At 40.2% G+C, this 26,706-nt stretch overlaps 1 protein-coding gene across 9 annotated transcripts in view; it reads right to left on the reverse strand.

The window, feature by feature from the left end:
* Positions 1-26,706, reverse strand: part of Sytl5 (synaptotagmin like 5) — a 271,854-nt gene that overhangs the window by 194,425 nt on the left and 50,723 nt on the right. Inside the window, exon 3 of one of the 9 annotated variants that reach the window (XM_052741633.1) lies at positions 4,513-4,581. The exons of 6 other annotated variants lie outside the window; for them this stretch is intronic. The gene's annotated coding sequence lies outside the window, so the exon portion shown is untranslated. Of the gene's footprint in view, positions 1-371; positions 427-4,512; positions 4,582-12,183; positions 12,258-26,706 lie in introns of those variants that run through there. 2 more of the 9 variants (XM_052741552.1, XM_052742038.1) reach the window with 2 other exon arrangements.

Here is a 26,706-nt window from a genome sequence, read left to right on the forward strand (position 1 = left end):
GAGGAAAGAGCACAACAAAACAAAACAAAAACACCAAAACAGCAACAACAACAAAAAACAATCCAGCCCAGTAAGACATTTAGCAACAATTTCTCTGACTTAACCCTATTCCCTACATTTTCAGAACATGTTTCACCATTACCACTGACCCTAGAAAACTCAAATCCTTTGCCAGTCCATACTAACCAAATTCTGCTTCTTGCCACCTTTCCCAATGAACAATAAAGAAACTGGATCCAGGGTGTGCCTAACTTTATGCTACTAGATAGATCTTTTCCTCACCCTAGACCTTAGAGTCCACATTTAAAACATAAGAAAATATGGTTAGTTTACGTTTATGCTACAATATGAGAAAATTCTGTCATATTCACCAGCAGAACTCCCCATTTTGTGACAGTTCACTCCTGTAAGCAGCAGTAGTAGTCCTCATTAGCTTTAGGTGCCAGCTTGACCCAGCCTAGAGGAACATGAAAAGGGAGTTTCAATTGAGGGGCTGCCTACATCAAACTGGCCTGTCGCTATGTCTGTGGGGGACTGTCTTGATTATTGATTGCTGTGGGAGGACCAAGGCCACTGAGGGCAGACATCCCTTGAGCAGGTGGTCCTAGAGTGCCTAGGAAAGCTAGCTCAGCAAGAGCCTGTGAGAGGTGCCATAAGCAATGTTTCTCCATGGTCCCTGCTTCAAGTTCCTGCCCTGACTTCCCTTAATAATGGACTGGAACCTGTAAGATGAAATACACAAAATTTCTTTTGCCCAAGGCGTTACCACAGCAACAAAAAGGGAACATATACGAAAGCCAACTTATCCAGGCTCATGAGAGTCCACTGTGCATATTTGTTCTAACGTATTGGTAGCTTGAAATTGCCTACATTAGGAGAATGCATACTCCAGGAATCAACAAAATCAGTAAGTGAGGATTTTTTTTCCTGGAGCTGGTTGTTTAAACATTTACTGGGACACTACTGTCAGTGAGCTGCAGCTGCTACCATGGGAACAGTAATCAGTCCTGGATTAAAACCTAGTCTTAATGCTCTATTGAGCAAAATGTATTGGTGTGGATAGCTTACACGTAAATATAAAAGACAGAACTATATCTTTTGGCTGTTTTAGTTCAAGATGGGCCACAAGTGGGTTGTGAGACTAGGTTTTCAGTACATATGACAGAGACCTCAGGGAGCACCAGCAGTGAGTTAAAGATGGAAGAAATACATTGCACATTCATGAGCAGCCTCCTATGATGGGCATTTGGGGCACAATTCCATCTAGATCATCTGAATTTGCAGAGAATGCAACTCAGAATTATTATAGCTAAAAGTGAGAAGCTGGAGTGTTTGTGTACAACCCTCTGCCCACAAGAGACTGAGCTGAGTCTGTGGGCTTTAAGGCCATGGGATTGTTTTCAGCTGTCAAAGCATACTTCCAACAGGCAGAAAATGTCCCTTTGCGGAGACTTGTGCACACATACCATAAGAAACAATGGGCCTGTGCTACAGAGGGTAATAATATGACAAAGAAATTAATAATACTGACTTATCAGTGCAGAACTTTTCCACCAGAGACATTCAATCTCAAATTGTTCTTTTCCCACAAAGGCGATGGCATCAGAGCAGACACACTGAGGCCATTCTCCAGGTAGCCACAGCAAGTGAGTTTGAAAACAGCATGTTTCACTAAATTTCACATTGATAACTATGAATATTAGTATGTGAAAAACAATAGAATAATAGCATTTGAGTTGCATGGAGTTCTGGGCTTAGCATTTTAACGGTAAGTAATGAACTGTTGTTAAAGTGAGAATGCTCTAAAAGTGATGGAGAATCTTTTAAACGGGGTTAAAGGTGTGACTGAGTGGATGAGCACTTGCCTAGCACATGCGGGGATCTGAGTTCCATCATCTGTACTGCCAAAACCTCCTTTAGCTGCAGAAGGAAGGATTCCAGTAAGAACAGAAGGGCATTCACAGGAAAACTAACTGGATGACTTGAGAAGAAAATACATACATGAATCAGAGACATTTCTCTTACATATTAGGACCATATTCTTCATTATTTGAAATGCATTACAATTAGATTGACATTATTTGGGCAGGTACTGCTCACATCATTGAGAAAGGAGTCAGATAACGATAACCTAGGTACACAAATGCTAATTTTGTTTTATTCATAAAGAAATTAAATATACATTTTATGCATCAATGGTTTTATTTATTTAGTCATGTGTTTATTAGGTCTCCTGTATACTAAGCAAGCACTCTACAACTGAGCCACATTATCCCAGAAATAGTTCTTGAAACATCATTTGAGAACCTCTAGAGATCCCTGATACTGCCTCCTGGGATCTCGAAGTCAAAATTTATTTCCTAATGCCCAGGTTCTGAGAGGGAAGCCTTGATTAAGGAATTGCCTAGACCAGATGGGCCTGTAGGCATGCCTGTGGGGGATTGTCTTGATTGTTAATTAATGCAGGAGAGCTGAGCCAACAGTGGCTGGCACTATCCCTAGGTAGGTAGTCCTAGACTGTATAAGAAAGCTAGCGAAGTGTGAACCTGTGACTGATCCAGTAAACAAGGCAGGAGGAAGACTTCCTCCAGGATTCCTGCCTTCATTTCCCTCAGTGATGGACTGTGACCTGGAAGTGTAAACCAAATAAACCATTTCCTCACCAGTTTGCATTTGTCACAGCAACAGAAATGCAACTACACAACAACCTGACATAGACCTCTGGCCTCCACATTCATGTATACTCAGACTCATGGACACTTACACGCATAATACACACACACACACACACACACACACACACACACACGAAACATCTACTAAAAGTATAGAATATTTAAATGTATAAAACAAGGGCTGGAGAGATGACTCAGTCGTTAAATCACTGGCTGCTCTTCCAGACAAAGGAGATTTGATTCCTAGCAAATGCATAATGGCTTACAACCATTCATAAATCCGGTTCCAGGTTATTAGATACCCTTTTCTGGCTTCTCCAGGCTCCGGGCATGCATATGCAGACAAAACACCCAAATACATAAAATAAAAATATTTTTAAGTATACTGCAATACTTAAGAAAGCAACAACAGGAATAGAGACAAACCAAGAATTTTAAAGGTGAAAGGCCTTTAGTTTTCTAATCTCTTTGAAATAAATGGAGAAATAAAACTGAAAGGTCTTATTCCATAAGAAATGAAGGGTCAGAGTTAGAACACAAGAGTTCTCAATTATTAGCAGATGTTTCTGGCTTTGTTTTTAAATCTTAAAGAGAACTATGAGAGACTAGCCACTTAATCTCTAGATGAAACTATTCAAGGAACAGGAAAATATATTCTAGATAAAGCCTTCTTAATGAAATGATATGCTCTGGATCAAAGAATAGAAATAAACTCAATTATTTCCTCTCAAGCTCCCTCTCCCAACACACATACAAAACCTGAGGATATCATTTCAAAACAAAAAGAGAGGTATCCTATTAAAGTAAATGCAGGCCGGGCGGTGGTGGCGCACGCCTTTAATCCCAGCACTCGGGAGGCAGAGCCAGGCGGATCTCTGTGAGTTCGAAGCCAGCCTGGGCTACCAAGTGAGTTCCAGGAAAAGGCACAAAACTACACAGAGAAAGCCTGTCTCGAAAAACAAACAAACAAACAAAAAAAAAAGTAAATGCAAAGAAATTGGATGTTATTCAAGCCAAGACCACGTTATCAGATTCCTTACTCTGGATTAGGTACTTTCTAAATTACCCCCAAAGTCGTCCTAAAGTTCCTGCTACCTTAAACGTAGCTTCATAGAAGAATATACACAGAATTCATAACCAGGTAACAGTTATGATGGTAGTTAATGGGAAAAGGAGAGCAATATACTAGAAGAGGTAAGTTTAGACAGAAAACAGGCTTGAACATCCTGTCAGAACAATTGGACTTGAGAAGGAAGGGGTGAAATCTGGTCCTTCACTAGATTTGGGGTGGGGGTGGGGATTATGGTACAAACTGTGAATAACTTTAGGATTTCTTTGTAATATTTATCCCTTCCATATGTTCTGCTTTCTACCCAGAGTCATATTCTCTTTCTAGCTTATTTTAATAAAGGTAAATCTTAATTAACAATTGAGGTATTAGGTGATAAAAGGAGCCTTCACCTTGTGGCATTTATACTTCAAACAAGGTCTCAAATGGCCAAATAGCTTGAATGCCTAAAGGTATATCCTCATAAAGGGAAAAGGTCAGACTAAATATCACATTCTGACACCTTCTGTAATATTTTCAGCAAGATGTAAAAGACTCTCACTATTGTATAACTGAGGAATACAATATGAAACAAATAACTTACTCTTATATATCAACATATATCTCCAACGACAATAAATTTATCATCTTTATCCATCAAATATGTTGGATCATATTTTAAATGCTGTGGACTAACAATTTTTAATCAAGGAAAAATCAGTTTACAAATTAACCTTCAGGAATAGAGCTTAGTAATAATTATCCTGTGGTATTTAAATTAAGGGTCACCTGCATTTTCTCTGTCATCAGCCATGTATGACTTTGAACTGTTATTTAATCTTCCATCTCTTTCCTCATCTGTAAAAAGAAAGGAACATAACAGTAACTGCCTCATCATGGTGTTACAAAATGAGCTAATAAATACTTCTATTTAGAACAGTGTCTCAGTTACTTTTTCTGTTCCAGTGATAATATATCCTGGTACAGACAAGGAAGGAGGAGTTTATTTTTGACTCACATTGTGAGGGTACAGTCACAAAAGTAAAGAAGGAAAGACTTTTTGTGGCTCACAGTTTGAAGATACAGTCCATCGTTGTAGGGACAGTCAAGGCAGCAAGTGCTGGAAACAGTTCATCATCTTGTGCTCACAGTCAGGAAGCAGAGATGGATGAATGCTAGTGTTCAGCAAGCTTTCTCATTTTTATGCAGTTTAGGACCCAAGCCCAGGAAATGGCACTGCCTACTTTTAACCTAATCAAGATAACCCCTCACGGCTGCTCAGAAGCTACCCTTATCTAAATAATCTCCCATGGATGTGCCTAGAGGCACGTCTCCCATGTCATTCCAGAGCCTGTCAAGGTAACTATCCACACTAACTAGCACATACTGGAATGACCTGTTTTTATTATCAGATCAAAGAATAGATTCTAAAATGAAAGTCGACAGTGGTGCTATGTATCAACATTAGATAACTAAAAAATTAGACAAATTTACTTGCTTTGTAAAAAAAAATCTGCAAGGAAATTGTAAATAGGATGAAAAAACAGTCCACAAAATTGGAGAAAAAGTTTGCCAGGTGTACATCCAGAGGAATAGTTACAAAAATACACAAAGAAATAAAAAAACTAAACAACACAAAAACAAACAAAAAATTAAAAATATAGACTACAAACTAAAGAGAGAGAGATCTCAGAGGAAGAAATACAAATAGCTGGGAACACTTTCTATTCAACTTCCTTAGCCATCAGAAAAAAGCAACAACAACAACAAATTAAAACCTATAAACTGTTGGAAATCATTCTTAGCTTTCTCAAAAAAACCCCTAAACATAGAACTACTATATAAGATTATATAACACTATATAATTATTATATGACACTATATTACACTCTTGGCCATGTATAGAAAGGCCTCTCTACCCTCTGACAGGGATACTGCCACACCCACGTTCACTGCTACCCTATTCATAATACCTAGGAAATAGTGGTGAATGGATAATGAAAATGTGGTACATAAACAAATGGAATTTTATTCATCTGTAAAGAAAAATGAAATGATTAAATTTGCAAGGAAATAGATGGAATTGAAAATAACTGTATACAAAGTGATAAGCCAGGCCCAGAAAGACAAATACCACATGCTCTTTCCTATATGTGGATATTGGTTTCCACTCAGGTTCTGCTTGTTGAACATAGAGTACTGATGGAAGCCAGAAAACAGACTAAGGGACATGGAGGGGAGTATCTTGGCTGAAAAAAGATACTAGAACAGTGATCAAAGGAAAACAGCAAGAGAGAATACTGTAGGTGGAAAGTTTTAAGTAGAGAAGGCATGTGTTCTGAGTTGAAGAAGGATTAATAGTCCCAAGTATGAGATACTCCACAGGAGTGGGTCATGGAGGGCCCAGAAGCCTACAATAATATGAACTCTTATCAACACTGTTGGCTACCTAGCAGAACTGGAAGGTAAGTTCTTTTACATATTACAAAAGATACCACACACCTTGGCTGTAAGATAACAGGCTGGCACTGAGCTGGAAACTTTCTTCATGCTGGCTAGCATCTGAACCACCAGAGGCTGCTGAGGGAGAAAGGAATCATTGTTGGTCTTAGCTAGCTGTGAACCCTATGGACCAAAAGTCCAACTTGATGGGAAGATATGCCAACCTATACAACAGTGGTTTGTCTGTTGTGGGGATAATCAATTGTCCTCTAATTGGATTTGAGGCTGGTCCCATGGGGGGTGGGGGGGTGGGGAGTAGAGTCAATTCGAGCTTGGTGCAGTATGTTGAGCTAACACTCAAGATCACAAGCCCAAGTGAGGAACTAACTGCTGATATTTAACTAAACTGACAGAGCAGCAACTGCCTTCTAAATATCTATGTTTATTTATTCCCATAGACAAAAGCTACACATAGCATAATTACAAGTATAAAAAACAATCTAAACACAAAATCCTCTTTTAAAAGAAAGCAAATCAGTAACTACCTGGGTCTAGGGTAAAGGCATTGACCATGAATTGGCCAGATGACTTTAAGGAAAAGCAGAAATGTTCTATGTCTTATTTGTGGTAATTAAATAATTGCATACATTCAATAGAAACCTTATAAAGTAAACAGTTTAACTTGGTGACTTTTTGCACATAGGTTATACATCAGTAAAATTACATTAAAAAATGACCACTGGGCATGGTGGCTTAAATATGACCCCAGCACTCAGGAGGCTGAGTCAGGAAGGTTGTTGTGAGTTTGATGCCAGTCTAGGTCATCCTAGGCTACAGAGTAAGGCATTGTCTCAAAAAAGCGTATTATTATGATAAAAGATTATTTACAAATTTCACACTAAGAAACTATTAAATTGTCTAAATTTTTAAAAGCAGAAATTTTAGTGTACTGATCTGCTAACATGTTACACATCTTTAAAAAGAAGCAGATATTCAGGATTACAATAAAAACCATTTGTGAATAAATTATGTATAAATGGTCTTCCCTCACCATAGTTCTAAAATGATACTCTATTGTTAAAAAATGAAGCATCACCATTTTATTGTAAATGAAGTGCACTATTTCATTGTAACTTACATAATGTACTGCTCTTTAGATAAAAGAAATTCTTCCCAACTCAAATATTATAATAATAGATGTACATTAATTTAAAATTCCCTTCCTAGAGCCAGGTATGGTGATTCATGACTGTAATATTAGCACTCAAGAGGCAGAGGTAGGCAGATTGCTATAAATTTGAGACCAGGTTACTGCCTTAAATTTCTTTTGCTGTAATTGAGACTATGATGAAAAGCAACTTGGGTTTTGGAAGGATTTGCTTGGCTTACATATGGCAGGTCACACAGTTTATTGATGGAAGCCAAGAGAGTAACTCAAGGTAGGAACCTGGTGGCAAGAACATGGGAGCAGGCAGGTAGGCATGATGTTGGAGCACTAACTAGAGCTTATATCTGATCCATAAGCAGGGGACAAAGAGTAAAAAATGAGAATGATGCAGGATGCCTACCCTCAATGACAGACCTCCTCCAACAAGGCCACACCTCCTAACCCTTCCCAAAGGGAATCTTGTATCTCTGATGCCAAAAGGCTTAGATGACCCATCCCTTTCTGATTTGCTGACATCAACACACTTCTATCTCTTGAGCTGATTCCACTCTGCAATTCTCTTTGGAAGAAAACCCTCAGGTCTGACATCACTAACATCTTGGGGTCTCTAACACTTCCACAGTTTCACAAAATGACCTCTCAAGGCCTCCATGCAGGGACTCCCCTGCTATATCCCTGACCTCAGGGGCTTTCCTTAACCATGGAGGAAGATTCCACAACACCTTTACTCCTGTATCCTTCATGACTCTAAAACCAGACACACATGGCTGAAGCCAAATCTGACAAGTTCTGCCATAAGCATGGGGTAGAACCTGGTCCCCTCCGTGAATTTCATTTGCATAAGCTTTGATTTGTTGTTGCTATTTAGGGACAGATAATTTTTTAGGTCTGCTCTTTGTACAAGTTGCAGGATTAGCTGCTGATGGGGTCTTGCCCTGAGGGCATCACTCCCTTTATTTCATTTCTCTTTATCTCTTTCAGTACAAACTACGGCTCCAACATTAAATTGCCTGGTTCTGTATTTCTCCTCAAACTGTACATTTTGTATTTCTTTTTGCCTCACTTGCTCCTTTTCATTGTACATCTGCATAAGAGTGATCATTTATAAACACACAACAGAGTCAATATTAGGCTGTCATGAAATCTCCTCCACAAATAATTAGACCCAAACTGGTCTGTTTAGCCTCAGGTAGATTCTTAGGACATGGGCAAAAAACAGCCACATACTTTGCTAAAACATCACAAGAATGGTTTCTAGCCGAGTTGCTAACATTATTCCCCTCTGAAACCTCTTGGGTTGGGTTTCCATAATATATATTGCTCTCAACCCTGCTGTCTCCCAAGATCCTACTATGATGGCCCACTAAGCCCCACTTACAACACTCAACTGCTTTCCTAGTCAAAAGTCTGCAAGTCTTCCATATTCCTCCAAAAAACTAGCATGGACAGCAATATCCTACTCTAGGTACCAACTTCTATCTTAGTTACTTTGCTACTGCTGTGACAAAGTACCATAACCAAGGCAACTTGTAGAAAAAGGTATTTAATGAAGGCTTATAGTTTCAGAGGGAGAGTCCATAACCACCATAGTGGTGAGCATGGCAACAGGCAGGCATGGTGTTGGAACACTAGATGGGAGCTTACATCTACCTACGAGCAGGAGGCAGAGAAAGAGCGAGAGAGAGAAAGAGAGAGAAAGAGAGAGAAAGAGAGAGAGAGAGAGAGAGAGAGAGAGAGAGAGAGAGAGAGAGAGAGAGAGAGAGAGAGAGAGAACTGGGAATGGTATAGGAATTTGAAACCTCAAAATTTACCCTCAGTGACACACCTCCTCCAACAAGGCCACACCTCCTAATCCTTCCCAAACAGTTCCACCAACTAGGGACCGAGTGCTTAAACATATGAGCCTATGGGGGCCATTGTCACTCAAATCCCACATTATATAATGTTTCTTGTATGTGTATGATATTAGAATTGACCTCTTGGTATTGCATAATCAGTTGGGGAGCTTTTCTCTGAGGGAAGGATATTTCTCTCACTCTCAACATTCCTTACTTGCTTTATCTATGGTTGGGGCTCCATGTTATTTCTACCTTCCATGTTAGTGTGTCTATTGGTGTCATCCTTGTTGAAGTCTTGTTTAGGCAGCCATGTTGTTGAGACTTTGTAAGTGTAGCTTCACCCTGTAGTTTATATATATATATATATATATATATATATATATATATATGTGTGTGTGTGTGTGTGTGTGTGTGTGTGTGTGTGTGTGTGTGTGTGTGTGTGATATGTGTGTGTGATATGTATATATATGTGTGTGTGTGTGTGTGTGTGTGTGTGTGTGTGTGTGTGTGTATGTCGGTATGTGTAGTATGATGTGCATATATAGATTTTTTTTAGAGAAAATGTGATCATGAACTTGAGAGAGAGAGAGCAAAGGGGTACATGGGTTGTGCTGGAAAGAGAAAAGAGGAGAAGAATGATGAAATTAATTTTAATTTCATAAAATAAAAATTAAAAATAAGAAGTTTTAAAGAATAATGATAAAATAAAACCATAAGGGCTGGAGAGACGGCTCGGATGCTATGAGCACTGGCTGTTCTTCAGAGGACCTAGGTTCAATACCAAACACCCACATGGTAGCTCACAACTGTCTAGTTTCAGTCCCAAGGGATCCAATACCTTCTTCAAAGTGCTGAGAATAAGTGTTGCATATTCAGCTATAAATGATACATCTGTATCACCTCTCCAAACCTCACAGAACATCATGGAAGAGAAGGTGGAGAGATTTTAAGCAAGGGAGGAAGAGATTAAATAATGTGGAACAAACTTTTCAGGGCTTGACATGGCCATTGCACTCAGAGCAGCTATGCTAATCTGCACAAGGGTGCGACTGTCTGTATTCCATTATAGGTGTGTAAGTAATTATAGGCAGTTAGCAGTAGCTAAGGAAGAGGGGCATATGAATCCCCCACACCAACCCCTCCCCAAGAAGCTATAGGAAGTTAATAGCTGTTGGGGGAGGGGCATTTCTTTTAATAGTGTAGTAATTGGTAAGATGCCTATGCTCCTGTAAATACCCTTTTCCCTTGTTCTAATTTTTAAGATTTACTTATTTTTATTTTACATATATAGGTGTTTTGGCTATATATGTCTGTGTACCATATGTATGAGTGCCCTCTGAGGCATTTTATTAATTCTTTGAGAATTGCATACTATATATTTTGATCATATTCAACTACTCTAAGACAGCCGTAGAGACCTAAAGTCCTGACCATATTATCACCACTTTGAGAAAGGAGAATCGATTTCTTCTACAGAATCTCAGGAGTCACTGGCCTAAGGTTAGCCATTTGACTTTTGTCCCTCATTAGGTACCAATTTTAGGACCCCAAACTCTAACTGCATTCTCTAATTCCCTCTCTTAGGTCAATATGAAATCTAAAAGACATATGTGGGACTACAGAATATTTTGTTACTTTGCCTGTTGTGACCAAATACCAACAAAAAGAAACTTAGGGAAAGAAGAGGGTTTATTTTGGATACAATCTATCAAATTTATCACAGTGGAAAGTAATTGGAGTGTGAGGTGTCTAGGCACATTACATCCACAATCCAGAAACAGAGGTAGATGAATGCTAGTTCTCAACTTACTTTCTCATTTTTATTCAATACAGTACCTCAGCCCCATGCTGCACACATTCAGGGATGGTTTACCACCTTAGGTTAAACTTCTCTGGAAACACCCTCATAGACATACCTAGAAATGTGTTCTAGGTGATTCCAAGTCCAGTCAAGTTGACAATTAAGATTCACCAGCACAGATACGAAAAAGCACAGTTTTGTATAGTCCCTATACGCAGAATTAAAAACCTCAAAGTTGTTCCTTTACCCAGAAAAGAAATTGTGTAGAGAGTTGATGAGGAGCTATAAGTAAAGGTAATGAATGACAAGATAGGCTAGCTGCATCTGATCCTTGGAGCTAAAGGGAAATGCTCAGGGTGTATTACCATGGGTATCAAGGGGATAATTGACTCACAGTGAGACCTGAATTACTGTTTGAAATGTGGAGCACCCAACTTACAACAGGAACTTATGACATGCCCAGGGAATAGACATGTCTGTTGGTAACCCATGGCCCTTTCCTTCTATTCCCTCTTCTGAAAAGAAAGCAAGTTCTCTACACCAGCTCTGTGTGGTGATATATTGTGTACCCTAATAAAATTTGCCTGAAGATCAGAGGACAGAACAAGCCACTAGATTAAACATAGATGCCAGGCAGTGGTGGCATACACCTTTAATCCATAGATGCCAGGCAGAGGTGCACCTGGATCTCTGTGAGTTCAAAGCCACCCTGAACTACATGAGATTGACTCGGTCTAGGAGAGAAAACAGAGCTAAGCAGTGATAGTACACACCTTTAATCCCAGTACTGGGAAGCACACATGCCTTTAATCCCAGCACTTGAGATCTCATTCCTTTGCTACCAGTATTTGGGAAGCACACACGCCTTTAACCCCAGGAAGTGATGGCAGGGCAGAGAAAGGTATATAAGGTGTGAGAAAACAGGAACTAAAGGCCGTTTGGCAAAAGCGTCCCTTTCAGCTAGAGGCTTTTTCGGCTGAAGCCTTTCCGGTGAAACCTTTTGGGTGAGGACTCAGAGACATTCAGTCAGAGGATTCATGAAGTTGTCGAGGTGAGCTGTGGCTTGTTCCTTTGTCTCTCTGATCTTTCAGCATTACCCCAATATTCTGGCTCTGGATTTTTTTATTAAAAGACCTTTTAACATTCGAGCTACAACTCTGTATACCAGAGGGTCTAACCCCCTTGGGATCACCCCCAAGAAACTGGGATACCTCTTAGAGGATGAGAAGATATGGTCATCTAGCAGCATCCTTAAACAGAGCACCAGTCCTCAGTTGGAGCTTTTCTGCAAATGGGAGGGAAAATAGTCTGATATTAATTACACAAAGTTGTTTTGTTCCTGAGAGATTGATCGCCAAGATATTTATGGTAAATGTAAAGATGACTCCTCCATTTCAGTTTTGATGGGACCTATTTACATGGAATCTTCCAGAAACTTGGAAGGTCCTCATTAATTTAAGGTCCTTCAAGAGTAAGACTCTTGAGACTTCCTCTATTCCCCCAGTAACACCTATTTACACCCCCATCCCATTACCAACGGCCCTACTCAATCTAGAGGATACTCATTTCTGACTTCTGTAAAAGCTATAAATCAGGTTCCAATACAGATGATTTATTCTTGTGGTCAAGTCTGTCTATATACTTCTCATTCACTCAAAATTCAGTGGGGATAAAATGAGATACAACCTGGTCTCATCATATAATGGAGACAATTAGACATTTAAAAAAATTAAGCATAGAGGGTGGCCCTTTAAGACCATGCCTTCCCCTGTGGGGTAAGTTCTTGTTGTTTGTTTGTTGTTTTTGTAGAGTTTTTTCCCCTCTGGTACAAAGAATGATTATACTGGAGTGAAAATGCAACTACTGGAAGACAAATAATTAGACTGATATTAACTTTAGGCAGCTACACCCTAGAACCTCAAAACGCAGAAAGGGCCCGGTGTTCAAGGTCACAGATACTGGAACAAGAAAGCAATCCTGTCTAGCCCTGGCTAAGTCTCTACAAATATTACAAAAAAATACAAATGCTAGGAATCTAGCTTTCTGTCACTAGATCCAACAGGAAGTCTCCTATCCAGTCATCACCACTAGATCCTCATATTCTCCCCCAACTGATCCCCCAAATGTAGCAGTTTGTTATGTCTCAGGAGAGCAGATGCCATTACATCCAAAGTACAAGTAGAGGGATAACTTCTCAGGAGGTTCGGCTGTGTATTGTCCCTTACCTCAGTGGTTTTGCTTACATAAGACAGTTCACTGTCCAATGTCATCGGAAGCTTTGCTCCCTTGGCCACCTCTTGCTGGTGGGAGTGCAAACTTGTACACTCTGGAAATCAGTATGGTGATTTCTCAGAAAATTGGGGATCAACCTACCCAAGACTCAGCTTTTGTGTGTGTGTGTGTGTGTGTGTGTGTGTGTGTGTGTGTGTGTGTGTGTGTGTGACTTAATTGGAAAGTCCGGTCTTTATCAGCTCCTGTTAATGTGTTAATGCTTGGTCTCAATCATACCACAAGGACACTTGCTCAACTATGTTCACAGCAGCATTATTCATAATAGCCAGAACCTGGAAACAACCTAGATACCCTTCAACTGAAGAATGGATAAAGAAAACGTGGTACATTTAAACAATGGAGTATTACTCAGTGGTTAAAAGAAAACAAAATCATAACATTTGCAGGCAAATGGTTGGAACTAGGAAAAAAACATTCTGAGTGAGGTAACCCAGACCCAGAAAGATAAACCATGGTTAGTACTCACTCAAAAATGGATATTAGATGTAAAGCAAAGGATAATCAGGCTATAATCCACAACCCCAGAGAAACTAGGTAACAAGAAGGATCCTAAGAGGGACACCCATAAATCATCACCCTGGGAGGGAAATAGATAAGATCTCCTGGGTAAACTGGGAGGAGGGAAAAGGGCAGGGGATGAAGGATGGGAACATGAGGGAACAGGATGTTCAAGTAGAGGGAGAGACAGAGAAGGAGAGCAATGGTAGACATATCTTGATAGATGAAGCCATCACCGGGTTAGGGAAATTCCCAGGAATCCACAAGGATGACCTCAGCTTAGACTACTAGCAATAGGAGATAGGGTGCCTGAACTGGCCTTCCCCTGTAATCAAATTGATGACTACCCTAATTGTCATCATAGAGCTTTCATCCAGTGACTGATGGAAGCAGATGCAGAGATCCACAGCTAGGCACTGGGCTGAGCACCTGGAGTCCAGTCAAAAGAGGGAGGAGGGATTATATGGGGGGGTGTCAAGATCATGATGGGGAAATCTACAGAGACAGCTGACCCAAGCTAGTGGGAGCTCACAGACTCTGGACTGATGGCTGGGGAACCCATATTGAACCAAACTAGGCCCTCTGAATGTAGGTGTGGCTTGGTCTGTTTGTGGGACCCCTGGCAGTGGGACCAGGATTTATCCTTGGTGCATGAAGTGGCTTTTTGGAGCCCATTCCCTATGGTGGGATGTCTTGCTCAGCCTCGATATGGGGGTGGGCAGCACACATGGGCCTGCTTCAATTTGATATGCCAGTCTCTGTTGAGTCCCCATGGAGGGAGGCCTTACCCTATGAGGAGTGGATGAGGGTGGGGGTGGGAGAGAGCGGACAAGGGAAGGGAGGGGAAACTGTGGTTGGTATGTAAAATGAAGAAAAAAATTAAAATACAAAGGAAAAAAGAAAGGAAGGAAGGAAGGGAGGGAGGGAGGGAGGGAGGGAGGGAGGAAGGAAGAGATTAATTAATTTGGGCCACCTACATGGTTTTAAGCACCCAGAATGAAAGTATAATCATAAAAACAAAATACCTGGTATTATAAAACAAAACTCTACAAACCCACAGGAGGATTCTCAACTTGACCTTGTTCAGCCAGGAAACCTAGCACTCCATAAGACCTACTAAGATAGGTCAGATGACCAGATTTAGCCAATTTAAAAGGGACAGCACTCCAACAGCTGTCAAACTTCATGATGTGACCTATTGGGCTCACCTGTCTGGGATTTAAAAAAAAATGATTTTTTAAAAAAATGCTCAATGCAAGACACAAGAGATCCCTACTGGGTAGCAAACTAACTGAGGATTTAGAAAGGGGCCTGTCCATGTTGTTACATCAGGTTTCACTCCTAGATGCGGAGCTACAGGTAGTCAATGGCTGCTAAGAGAGAGAATCAGCTTCCTCAGAGGCCAGATTCCATATAGGTTGTCCAGTTCCAAGTGGTCACCCTTAAACACATGTACATATGAGCAATGTTAAACAAATTCAGAAAATTGGTGTGTGTGTGTGTGTGTGTGTGTGTGTGTGTGTGCGCGCGCGTGCGCGCACGTGCACATGCATGTGCACATGCTTATGTGTTTGTGTCTATAACAATAATAATTAAGAAAAGGTCATGAAGTTGGAAGTGGGGACGTGAGAGGAATCAGCGGGGAGTGGAGGGGCAGGAGTGATATAAGTAGAGTGCTCATGTATGAAGTTATCAAAACAATTAAGAAAATATGGGACTGGAGAGATGTCTCAGCCATTGAAGGCAAGACTCACAACCAAACACACCAAAACAGAAAGAAAAACTGGACAAAATAATCATAAAAAAATTAGAAATAGAAAGAAAAATCTAAGGGTCCCCTGTGGAGGCCCACAAAGATTTCCTAGTGAGATCTGATCTTGCTTAACCTAGCAGAGCTGCATTAGGGGATCGCTTGACCACGTGCATGGTTACCAGGTGATTGGAAGGGTCTGCACTTGGCTGTGCTCCACCCCTTGGCATTCTTTTAAAAGGCCCTCCTGAGACTATCCTGTGTTTCTGTTTCTCACTCCTCTACGTTTCTACCTAATATCTCTTATCCCTCTCTCCTCAAGGGTACCCTGGAGAAAAAGTGGGTCCCCCCACAGTCCCCAAGAACCAACTTCAGAAATCTATGAACCCATGATCCATAGCAACTACTTTTAAAGTTATCTTCATGGGCAGTATCTTGATAACACTTACATTCGCTCTTATCTATGCCCCACCAGGAAAATGTTTTCTTGACTATCATAAAAGTTTTTCTGGATATTCAACTTTTGTCAAAACTAATTTTTCAGGCTTTGCGTAATTAAAACTCCAACTCCCTGTTTTCATGTCTCCTCTATTACTGGAAGAATCTTCATTTCAGCTGGATCTGTCATATTTGCCCCTCAAGCTCCATATACACTGCCTACACTTTGTTCCAATCTTTAAACCATAGCTAATGGCTCCTACAAGTTTGGGGCCACAAAGGAGTGTTGTGAGATATTTATACACTATGTGAAAATGTATTGCTTTGATTGGTTTAATAAAGAGATGAATGTCCAATGGCTAGACAGGAGATATAGGCAGGACTTCTGGGCAGAGAGAGGAAGTGGGAGGAGATAATCAAGGCACAGAGGAGATGCCAACAAGACATGGAGGGAGTCAGACATACAGAATGAAAAAAAAGTTAAAAAGCTACATGGTAAAATGTAGACTAATAAAACCAGGTTAATTTAAGTTATAAGTGCTATGGGATAAGCCTATGCTAAGCCAGAGCTTTCATAATTAATAAGAAGTCTCCTTATCATTATTTGGGAGCTGGCATTACAGAGAAAAGACTAGCTATAAATAACATCTAATGTGGAGCATGGACACAGAGCCCACTGCTCACAGCATACAGAGTCACGGGCTCTTTTAAGAGGCCCTACTGTGAAACAGAGCATTTGAGCAGCCAGCACACTAGGTAAAAATGCCTGCTACTCAAACTCAGCAAACTCCCAGAGCTGGGGCAGTAAAACATGGCTCCCACCTGGTACTGCTGATAAGAGTCTAGGCTCTCAGGGAACTGAGTGGGGCAGAACTAGTCAACAGAGTAGCCCAGCAATGCTTAGCAGATTATGGTTTGGATGCTGCAGGTGCTTAGTAAAGTCAGGTCCAGACTGAAAAAAACCTCTGAACAGATATAGTATGTTTAAAAATGTGCTTAGATGCTAAAGAAGATGGGGACAGATAGTCATAGAAAAAATAGTTTAAAAATAATAAAATCTTTAAAGAAAGAATAAAGTAACATAAAAAAATAAGCCACATAAAGATGGGAAATACACAGGGTGTCTGAATCCCATATGGTACTTTGTCGACTTTGAATTTTTAAATGCTAATGTACAAAAAACAATAGCTACTAAAGATGTTGGATTATGGAAACTGCTAAATTAAACCAGTTTATATATTTTAAGAATGTCATAACTTCAAAAAGGAAGTCAGAAAATATGTTGCATTGGGGGAGAGGTTATGCCTTTGTTTCCATAGGAAACAAAAAGTTATGGTTCTCTTCAAAATTCATAAAGATCAGATTTGATCAGGGGAGATATCCTGAGGATCTTGGCTGCAAACATGAGGGGAAAAGGCAAGAAAGATTACAGAACAGGTGATGTATATGCTGATCCCTTGATATGGGAACAGCTCTGAGACTGGATGAGACATGATAAATCTTGTTGGCTACAGAGATCTCATGACTTATTATTACATGCCATCCTTTCATCTGGCATGGATAGAGGTTTGATTATATAGTCCAAACGAACTTATAAAATTGACAGATGCCTTTTACCTGCTCAAACATAGAACAAAAATCTTTTACTGATTTGTGCATAGCACACATTCCATACTTGTGTTAATGCGGGTATATATATTACATTTAAAAGTTTGTATGTTTTCAGAAAGATAAAAAAGATCAAACACCAATAAAGACAAGTATCCCAGGTGACCCAGCCTCTCAGAATGACTCTGTTGTAGTTTTCTCAAAATTCTGCATCCAGAACAACTTCAAAGCTGCAAGCTGAGATGGCCCAGCCTCACAGCCTACTCCAGCCAGGACTTCAGATAAGCCCTGCACTTTCCCGTTACACAGAGACTAGACAATAAAAGATAGTTAGCTCTCCCAGGACTTGATCATTATCCAAATTTTCTCAGTGTCCCCTAAAGATGTCATCACCTCTAGATAACAAGAAGCAGTCTATAGAACCCAACGCTCACATTCCCAAGAGTAGGTGGTTTTTAGTCATTCAGTGGGTTATGGATGTTTGTCATCATTTAGGTGTGTTGGTTACAAGTTATTATTGGTAATGCTCAGAAAAAATAAACATAGGACATTAGATTCAGGGATCTCTTTCTGAAAGGAAAAAGGGGGGGATATAGTATAGAAATGACGGGATAAAAGTGTGGATTGATGAGTCTACTTTTGAACAATCACATCTCAAATCTTGGGTGACTGTCCAGGCAGCCAGCTACTTCTGTCATTTCTGTAGTTTTGGAAGATGTTTGCTCTGCACTTCTTGTTTACTCAGGTAATATTATATCCTTCTCAGGTATAGCCAGAAGTTTCTTGGGTCCTGCCAGACCCCACCCCTCCATGATCCAGACAAATCTCTCTCAGCCGCAGTACCACAGCTGCTCAGACCCAAGTAAACACATAGAGGCTTACATTATTTACAAACTGTATGGCCTATGGAAGGATTCTTGCTAGCTAGCTCTTATAACTTAACCCATTTCTATTTATCTATAAGTTGCCACGTTGCCGTGACTTACAGGTACTTTCACATCTTGCTTCTCCTGGTGGTGCTGGCGTCTCTCTAGATTACACCTTTCTCCTTCCTTTCTCTCTCCTTGGATTTCCTGCCTGCCTCTAAGCTGCCTTGCCATAGGCCAAAGCAGCTTATTTATTAACCATTGGGAACAACATATATTCACAGCATACAGAAAGACATCCCCCAGCACTCAGGTCTCTGATGGAGTTAAGGAAGAGATAGTATAGCTATAGTTTTTCTTGTTACAAAATTCAGAAAGGAAACTTACATAAAAGATATAAAGTTTATAAGTTTGAGAAACATAGAAGCTTAAGTTGTTGTTTATCTAAGAAAATGATTTGGCGTCTAAAAAGATAATTTTGGTTTGGCAATACAAGTTAGGATAGAAAGTAAATTTTGACTTACCAAGATAAGATAGATACTGGAATATTTTATCTGAATTTGCCAAAATACAGATAGACTGGACATTGTAAATGTAATTCTCACCTGCTATTTGTTCTTACTGTATATTTACTATGTTAGAGTTAAAACCTTTCCTTTTTATTTAGACAATAAGGGGGAAATGTTCTGGGGTATTTGCACACTGTGTGAAAATGTATTGCTGTGATTAGTTTACTAACAAGATGAATGGCCAATAGCTAGGCAGGAGATACAGGTGGGACTTCTGGGCAGAGAAAGGAAGTAGGAGGAGATAATCGAGGCACAGAGGAGACACCAGCAAGACATGGAGGGAGTCAGACATACAGAATGGAAGAAAGGTAAAAAGCTACATGGTAAAATGTAGATTAATAAAAGGAGGTTAATTTAAGTTATAAGAGCTAGTGGGACAAGCCTAAGTTAAGCCCAAGTTTTCATAATTAATAAGAAGTCTATGTCCTTCATGCAAGGCCTAATGCTCTGTTCTTTGTTCTCACTGACATATTTTCCAATCATTGTTTGAATAGGCATGGCCATGACTGCTTCTTCTTGCCACTCTAATAGGATTGCAGAGGGTGTTCTACATTTTCAGTTCCTGGCTTCTTCTATGGCTAATCAAGTTTGTTTCTTCCATCACTGAATAGATTCAGTTTCAAATGATTACTTGACAGTAATTACTTGACAGTTTCAAATAATTACTCGATTGGCCTAACTCCCCCAGATATCATGTTCTACACTGGACCAAATGGGACAAATATTTTGTATAACATTCCTATCAACAAAATCAGCTGTAACTTATACTGCTCCCCATAGACTCTTTATTGCTAATTTAATTGGCCCTTGCTCACTATCCTCCTAGTCCAATTGATGTCTTCTAGACTACAAGTACTAAAACTTAAAATGATGATGACTTAGCCGGGTGGTGGTGGCGCACGCCTTTAATCCCAGCACTCGGGAGGCAGAGCCAGGCGGATCTCTGTGAGTTCGAGGCCAGCCTGGTCTACTGAGTGAGATCCAGGATAGGAACCAAAGCTACACAGAGAAACCCTGTCTCGGAACCCCCCTCCCCCCCCCAAAAAAATGATGATGACTTAGAAATACCAACTGCTTGTCCACCTTCTTTTAATAGGGAGCCCCTAGATATCCATGACAGCAATGATAGTAAGCTCTAGAACACCCTAAACCCTAGGCTGTTGGAAAATATTATTTTAAGGTGTGTTACTTTTGTTTATGTTACATTTGTTTAACCCCATGAAGCTGTATTGCTTTGCCTGTCTAAAACACCTGATGATCTAATAAAAACCTGAATGGCCAACAGTGAGGCAGGAGAGAGAAACAGGCAGGGCTGGCAGGCAGAGAGAATAAATAATAAATAGAAGGAGAAATGTGGAAGAAGAGGAGATCTAGCAGCCAGAGGAGGACGAGGACATCAGGGGCTAGCAAGCCATGGAGTAAGAGTAAGATTTACAGAAGTATGAGAATGGGGAAATCCCAGAGGCAAAAGCTAGATGGGATAATTTAAAGTCAAGGAAAGCTGGCTAGAAAGAAACCAAGCTAAGGCCAGCTAATTAAAAATTAGCTTCCATGTGTGATTTATTTCGGAGCTGGGTGACGGCCCCTCAAAGAGCAAAAAACAAACAACAACACTAGGCCTGTGAACCTCTTCCAGCAAGAAACAGACGTGATGGCATCTGCTTCTCTAAAAACATTTGAGGTTTCCAGTTCTCAAGGGAGAATGTTTGGTAGAAGTCACATATAAGACATGGAGAAATGGGGCTATGAGCAAGGCTCTGTTGCTTAATCTTAGCTCTGCCTGTGACAACAGGGTCTCTGAGACAACAAATGGTCATGAGAGTGATGATCAGGTCATGAGATCATGAAAAACCATGGTTCAAACTGGTTGTGGAAGGGAGCATATACTACAGTGAGATAAACTTTAAATAAATTGTTTTAAATACACCAATCAAAGGAGAGAGGAATGGACTGTTTGATTCAGTGGCCTAGGAAATGTAAAAAATAAAATAAAAATAGCTTGGGACATAATCTTGGACAATCATACTTGTATGTCTCAGTGTGCTTTACTCTAAAAAATAAAATAAAATGATAAAGCCATGCATGGTGTCTCATGCCTGTATTTCTAGCACTTTAGAGACTGATACAAGATGATCCTTGAGAGTGTGAGCTTAGCCTTGGCTACACAGTTTGTTCCCACCAAGATCAGAAGAGGATATTAGATCCCCTTGAGCTAGAGTTACAAGCAATTGTGAGCCACTCAACATGAGTGCTGGGAACCAAACTCTGGTCCTCTGGAATAGGAGTCAGTACTCTTAACCTCTGGACAATTTTTCCAGTCACCATTGTGAGGTCTTTTATTACTCACTGATAGTCATTGTTTTACTCTGATGCTTTTCTCAAGTTCAAAATTACCTAGTATCCCAATGTGCTTCATCTTCAGAAAAATTCAACTCTAAGAAGTACTCCAAAATATATGTCTCTGACCATTAAAACTTATCTGTGCAAATATTTCCAGAACTCTAGTAAAAAATAAAAAATAAATTAAAAAAAGCTCAGGGATTCATAAAATGTCTCACCTAAGACAAGCAGAACCAGAGAACTGATTTTAAGAAGAATGACCATAGTTTTATGGCCTTCCTATTTGAAACCTTGCTTTTCAGTTAATGTTTTTTCCCCAGATTAAAAATTTCCACTTTTCTCTCAAACTGTCTGTAACACATAGAATTTAGTAGGGTATACCTTTGGCAAGTAAAAATTAAGCATCCCTTCCTCATCCTGTTTGCTCTAGAATTTTAAAATTCTAATTTTCAAGGCAATTAATTGTTTGCATAAACTTCAATAAGAATCTGTTATAATAGGACACAATTGAAAACATTAATTGTATTATCAAGGCTTTGGTTGAATATCATATTAGAAAACAATATGTGTAGCATCAGATATAAGACAGATTCAAGAAACTAAAGTAGATTTTTTTATGGAACCAATATGCCCTCTTGGAATACTAGGATAGTACTTGATTTGTGAGATTTCGACATTACACATCAGAGAGTCACTCTCTGGCTTTCCCAGGAACCTCAGTATACACGCGGAAATCTCAACAACAGAGATATCTGCCCTGATCTCTAACCTATTGCAGCTAAACTCTGAGGGCAAGTACTTGACTTAGCCTTTTAGTCTTAAGAGACTTCTAAACCTTTGATTTTTTTTTTAAGATTTATTTTATGTGTATGAATGTTTTGCTTGCATATATGTCTGTCTACCGCCTGTGTGCAATGGCCACAGATGCCAGAAGAACATGTATGATCCCCTGGAACTGAAGTTAAAGAAGATGATGAACCACAGTGTGGGTGTTAGAAACTGAAACCAGGTCCTCTCCAAGAGCAGTAAGTGATCTTAACATCTGAGCTGTCTGTCCAAACCCTAATATGATATTTCTCATGGAAAGTTTCAGTAGCTCTGAGTAATGGTGGCACATGTCTGTGATCCCTGAAGCCCTGGAAACTGATTTAGAAGGACGAAGGTAAATTAAACTACATCCTGGGTTACAGAGTGAGACTCTGCTCACCCTACAATAACCCAGCCAAACAAAAAGTTGTCTAACTTCGAAAGTCCTGTGTGACCAATTGCCATTCTTAGTGTGTTTATATAATAATCAGGTCAAAATCTAATGAGACCAGACCCCATTTGCAAACAAGAATCAAAAGGGAAATTAAAAAGATTCTTTAATGAAGGGTTCCTGATACACTTCATCTGTGTGTCTAAAGGTAAATTTTTGGAGTGCAGTTAGAAATTATCCTGGTGTAGGAAGGTGGTGATACAGTAGCTTCTCTTCTGGGGTGCATGAGCTCATCAGACACAGATGGCTAACTTTACAGCACCAGGCATTCATTTCCTCCAGCCGAGGGGGTCTTAAGTTCACCTTCAAAGTAGCAGTGCCACTATTGCACCACTGGGAATATATTGTCAGGCTGGTCACTGTTGTGGTTTGTGGGTTTGACAGCTGGACATGACTATAATTGCTTTTCTCCCTTGGCAGCTTGCATAGCACCTTCTGACAATATGAAAACTAGTCCTCAGGGAGGAGGCTTCTAGGTCAGTTCCAGCTGGATGTCTCCAAGTCCTGTGTCTAAAATATGAGGTATCTTGAGCAAAAGGGTCTTGCCTTCAAGTTCTGGGAGGTAACCTCAAACAATGGCAATAAACATTTTGGGAGTCACTTAGACCCACACTCACAGCCAATGGCAAAGATGAGATCTCATCACTCATTTAAAAAGCTTCTCTGTGCAGTAGAGAGAGGCTGCTACCAGAATCCATAACTAGTCAAAATGAAGAGAATGGTGACTGAGTTCCCCGCCCCCAGTTGATACATTACAACACAATTCCTACATCTAAAACTCGGGAAATATGGAAGAAGGAATGTAAAGACTATATGAGCCAGAGGATCAGGACACCTGCTGTGAGATAGTCTTCTAGACATGACATCTCAACGATTTTGTTGCCTGAATAATACCTGCCTAATGACACCAGTCAACATGCCAACACGGATGGTGGAAATTTCTCAACCCCCTCTCCCATAGACAAGAAGCTACAGACAACCAATGGCTGCTGAAAGAAGGGGAATCAGTTTTCTCCAGAGATGAGTCTCCTGATAGGTTAATAGCAATATTAATGAAATCAGTAGGGGCTCTGTGTGTAACAGTAATAATGATAGAAAAGGTCATGAATTAGAGAGGGAGCGGGGGAACACAGGAAGAGTTGAGGGAGAAGGGGTACAGCAACAATGTAAATATGGTGCTCATATATAAAATTCTCAAAATGAAAAATAAATAAGTTTTTTAAAGAGGTATAATGTAAGGAGGAAATTAGTTTCAATGGGACACTGTTCTAGTTTCCTTTTGATTGCTGTGATAAATCATTCTGACCCCAAGCAACTTAGGGAAGGAAAGGAATTATTTGGCTTATATATACTTCCAGGTCACAGGGCATCATTAAGGGAAGTAAGCAGAGAAACTCGAGCAGGGACTTGAAGCAGAAACTGGGGAGGAACACTTGTTCTCAGGTTCATGCTTTGCTAGCTTTCTTATACAGACCAGGACCACCTACCTAGGGATGGTGCTGCCCACAGTGGTCTGAGCCCTTTCACAACAAGAACTATCAAGACAGTCATACCCACATGCCAAATTGAGTTGGGCAATCCCTGAAAAGAGATTCCCTTCTCAGGTGAATCCAAGCTAGATCAAGTTGACAATTAAAGCCTAAGGCACAACCTTATACAATTCCTAATTATTTTTGCCTCCTCTAATACCAGTTTACAACTTTTCAAACTAATGTTTCCATTTTTTTCCTCTAGCTCTCCTGATTTTGCACCTCTGAGAATTAATCTCTTTCCCAAAAACATTTAAGCTAAAGCTACGTGACATAATATGAGCCTAAAGGAACTCAAAGCAACAGATCATCCCTGATGCTGCATAAAGGCTCAGAAAATCCATCAGAATACAAAGAAGGCATTCAAAGTGCAAATCAGGAAACTAGGCAGATTGTCATTACTATCTCAAGACGCTTTAAGCTCAATCTAAAACTAATGCCTGCTTCCCTTAAGGACTCAGAAACTGAGTTTGCAACTATTAATTTTGTGTTTCATTTGTCGTCATAGAAATACTCATGTGTAAATGCCTGATACCTTGTATCATCCAATAAAACTGTCTAGGAACCAACCTTTACAGTTGTTTTAGCTAAACGTTAATGAACAAAAGCTGTGCCCAAACAAGAATTGGATTTATTATGTCCACAAGGGAAAATGTTTTCTCTTTTTTTTTTTCCATGAAGAAAGGAAAAACCAGCAAATACTCTCCTTGGATGAAACCTTAGTCTCAGCTGAGCCCTCTGACCAAGTAGGATGGACTTCGGGCTTCCCCCACTGTCTTTAGAGAATCCTGTTTCGACTCTTCAATACAGTTCTGGGTCAGCCCAGGTGACCTGAGCTCAATCTCTGAGACATACATTGTGGAAGGAGAGGACCAACTGCTGAGAATTGTCCTCTAACCATCACACACACACACACACACACACACACGCACGCACGCACGCACGCACGTACGCACACGCGCGCGCAGAGGAATGGCTCCGCGCAGAGCAGAGAAGGGACCTAAATCCATGAGGGAGTTAAGTGATTTTGGTGGCCTGGATGGGTTCCCCTCGCCTAATTTTGGACTGGACAGCTTAAACAAAGAAAGGGGAGCTGTTTGCTCCACAGCTTTAGGTAAACATGTTCAAGACTGACTTTGAATATATCACTAGCCTGGACTCATCAGCCAGAAGGAGAGCCCCGCTGGTGGGAGAAAATGCCCACCAGACCTTTGTCAGGAGGGAAAGGAAGAAGGCAGAGTTTGCCATCTTTATCAGTAGCTGCCTTCCCTATCTCTCTGCCTGTCAAGGATCTGGCTAACTCCTGGTCCCTCATGGGCAGATCCTACCAACACCCTACTTCTCCATTCTAAATCACCATTTGTCCTCCTTGGAACAGAGCCCAATCTCTCTCCCACTATAAGACCTCAAGCAATAGTTCCTATATCTACAGTGTTCACCCCTTGTTAACATGAGGATGTACTTATTCCTTAATTCACCATAGTTTTCTTTCCCAACCCTGTGCTAATATTCTCAGTAGCAAGGAGATCCCATTATCTTTCCTTTTAACTACCATAACAGAAGAAAGATAGTACGTAAAGTCATACTAACTGCAGGCACTTTCCTCTCTGTAAGAGAAGGATCCAAGTCAAGCAAGAGACAGACAGTTTTCTCAGTTAGAAAAACACTATATTGTGATGATGGGTCTGGACTAGCTTTGCAGTGGAGAGATGCAAGGGCCCTTGTTTAAATTACAAATCATTGAGAACCAGAAAGGAGAACTGAATTAGTGAAATGGTAGTGGAGTTAAGGTGACCAAAAGAGATGGTCACAGCAAGCAAGTAGAGATGAGAGAAAGAGAAAGGGTCAAGAAGATAAGCACTGTGAGGAGCCTGAGAAGAAATTCCCTGCCATGGGGAACAGTTAAGGGCTGAGGTCATGTTGGTGTGGGAAGCAGTTGTAAGGTCGTGGTACTGGACTATTTCTCCTTTAAGATCTAGGAGATTTCCACACACAAACGTCTTTGGTTAAATTTATCTGAGGATAAAGTGAATCATAACAATGAGGAAGGGGACAGAAGAGCCCATACAAGACAGAGAAGATTGGAAGAAATGGCCATTCAAAAAGTTAGCAGAGAGTGGACCTACCCCATGAACAGACCAGGAGAACATAAGCCATGAGGATTCTTAGATATATGGGATGAAAGACAAGCATAAGCACCATTTAATTTGAGCATCCTCCCACAAACTCTTCTCACAAGTCAATGTAGTATGCTGCTTATAATGCATCCAAGGACTAAGAGGGAAGAAAGTGACAGAATGCATGAAAATTACTTCAACTATCAGGTAATTGTCAAAAGAAGTGGCATGGAATACTTGACATGACTCATTTAGGTAGGAGGTGACAGTGGGTAAAATTAAGAGAAGTTTGAAATAAAGTGATATTTTCTTTAAAGAGATATATTATCATAGAGGAAAAATGCCATAAAATCTGCATATGTACCTAAAACGCTGACACATTATGGACAGAAAAGAATGCACTGATGAAATAATTCATGTTTACGTTGATGAAAGGCTTATTACTATAAAGATTCCTTGTACAAGTCAT

This window comes from Peromyscus californicus, unplaced genomic scaffold (genome assembly GCF_007827085.1).
Source record: "Peromyscus californicus insignis strain IS unplaced genomic scaffold, ASM782708v3 Scaffold_10__1_contigs__length_136768540, whole genome shotgun sequence".
Taxonomy (NCBI): Eukaryota; Metazoa; Chordata; class Mammalia; order Rodentia; family Cricetidae; genus Peromyscus; species Peromyscus californicus.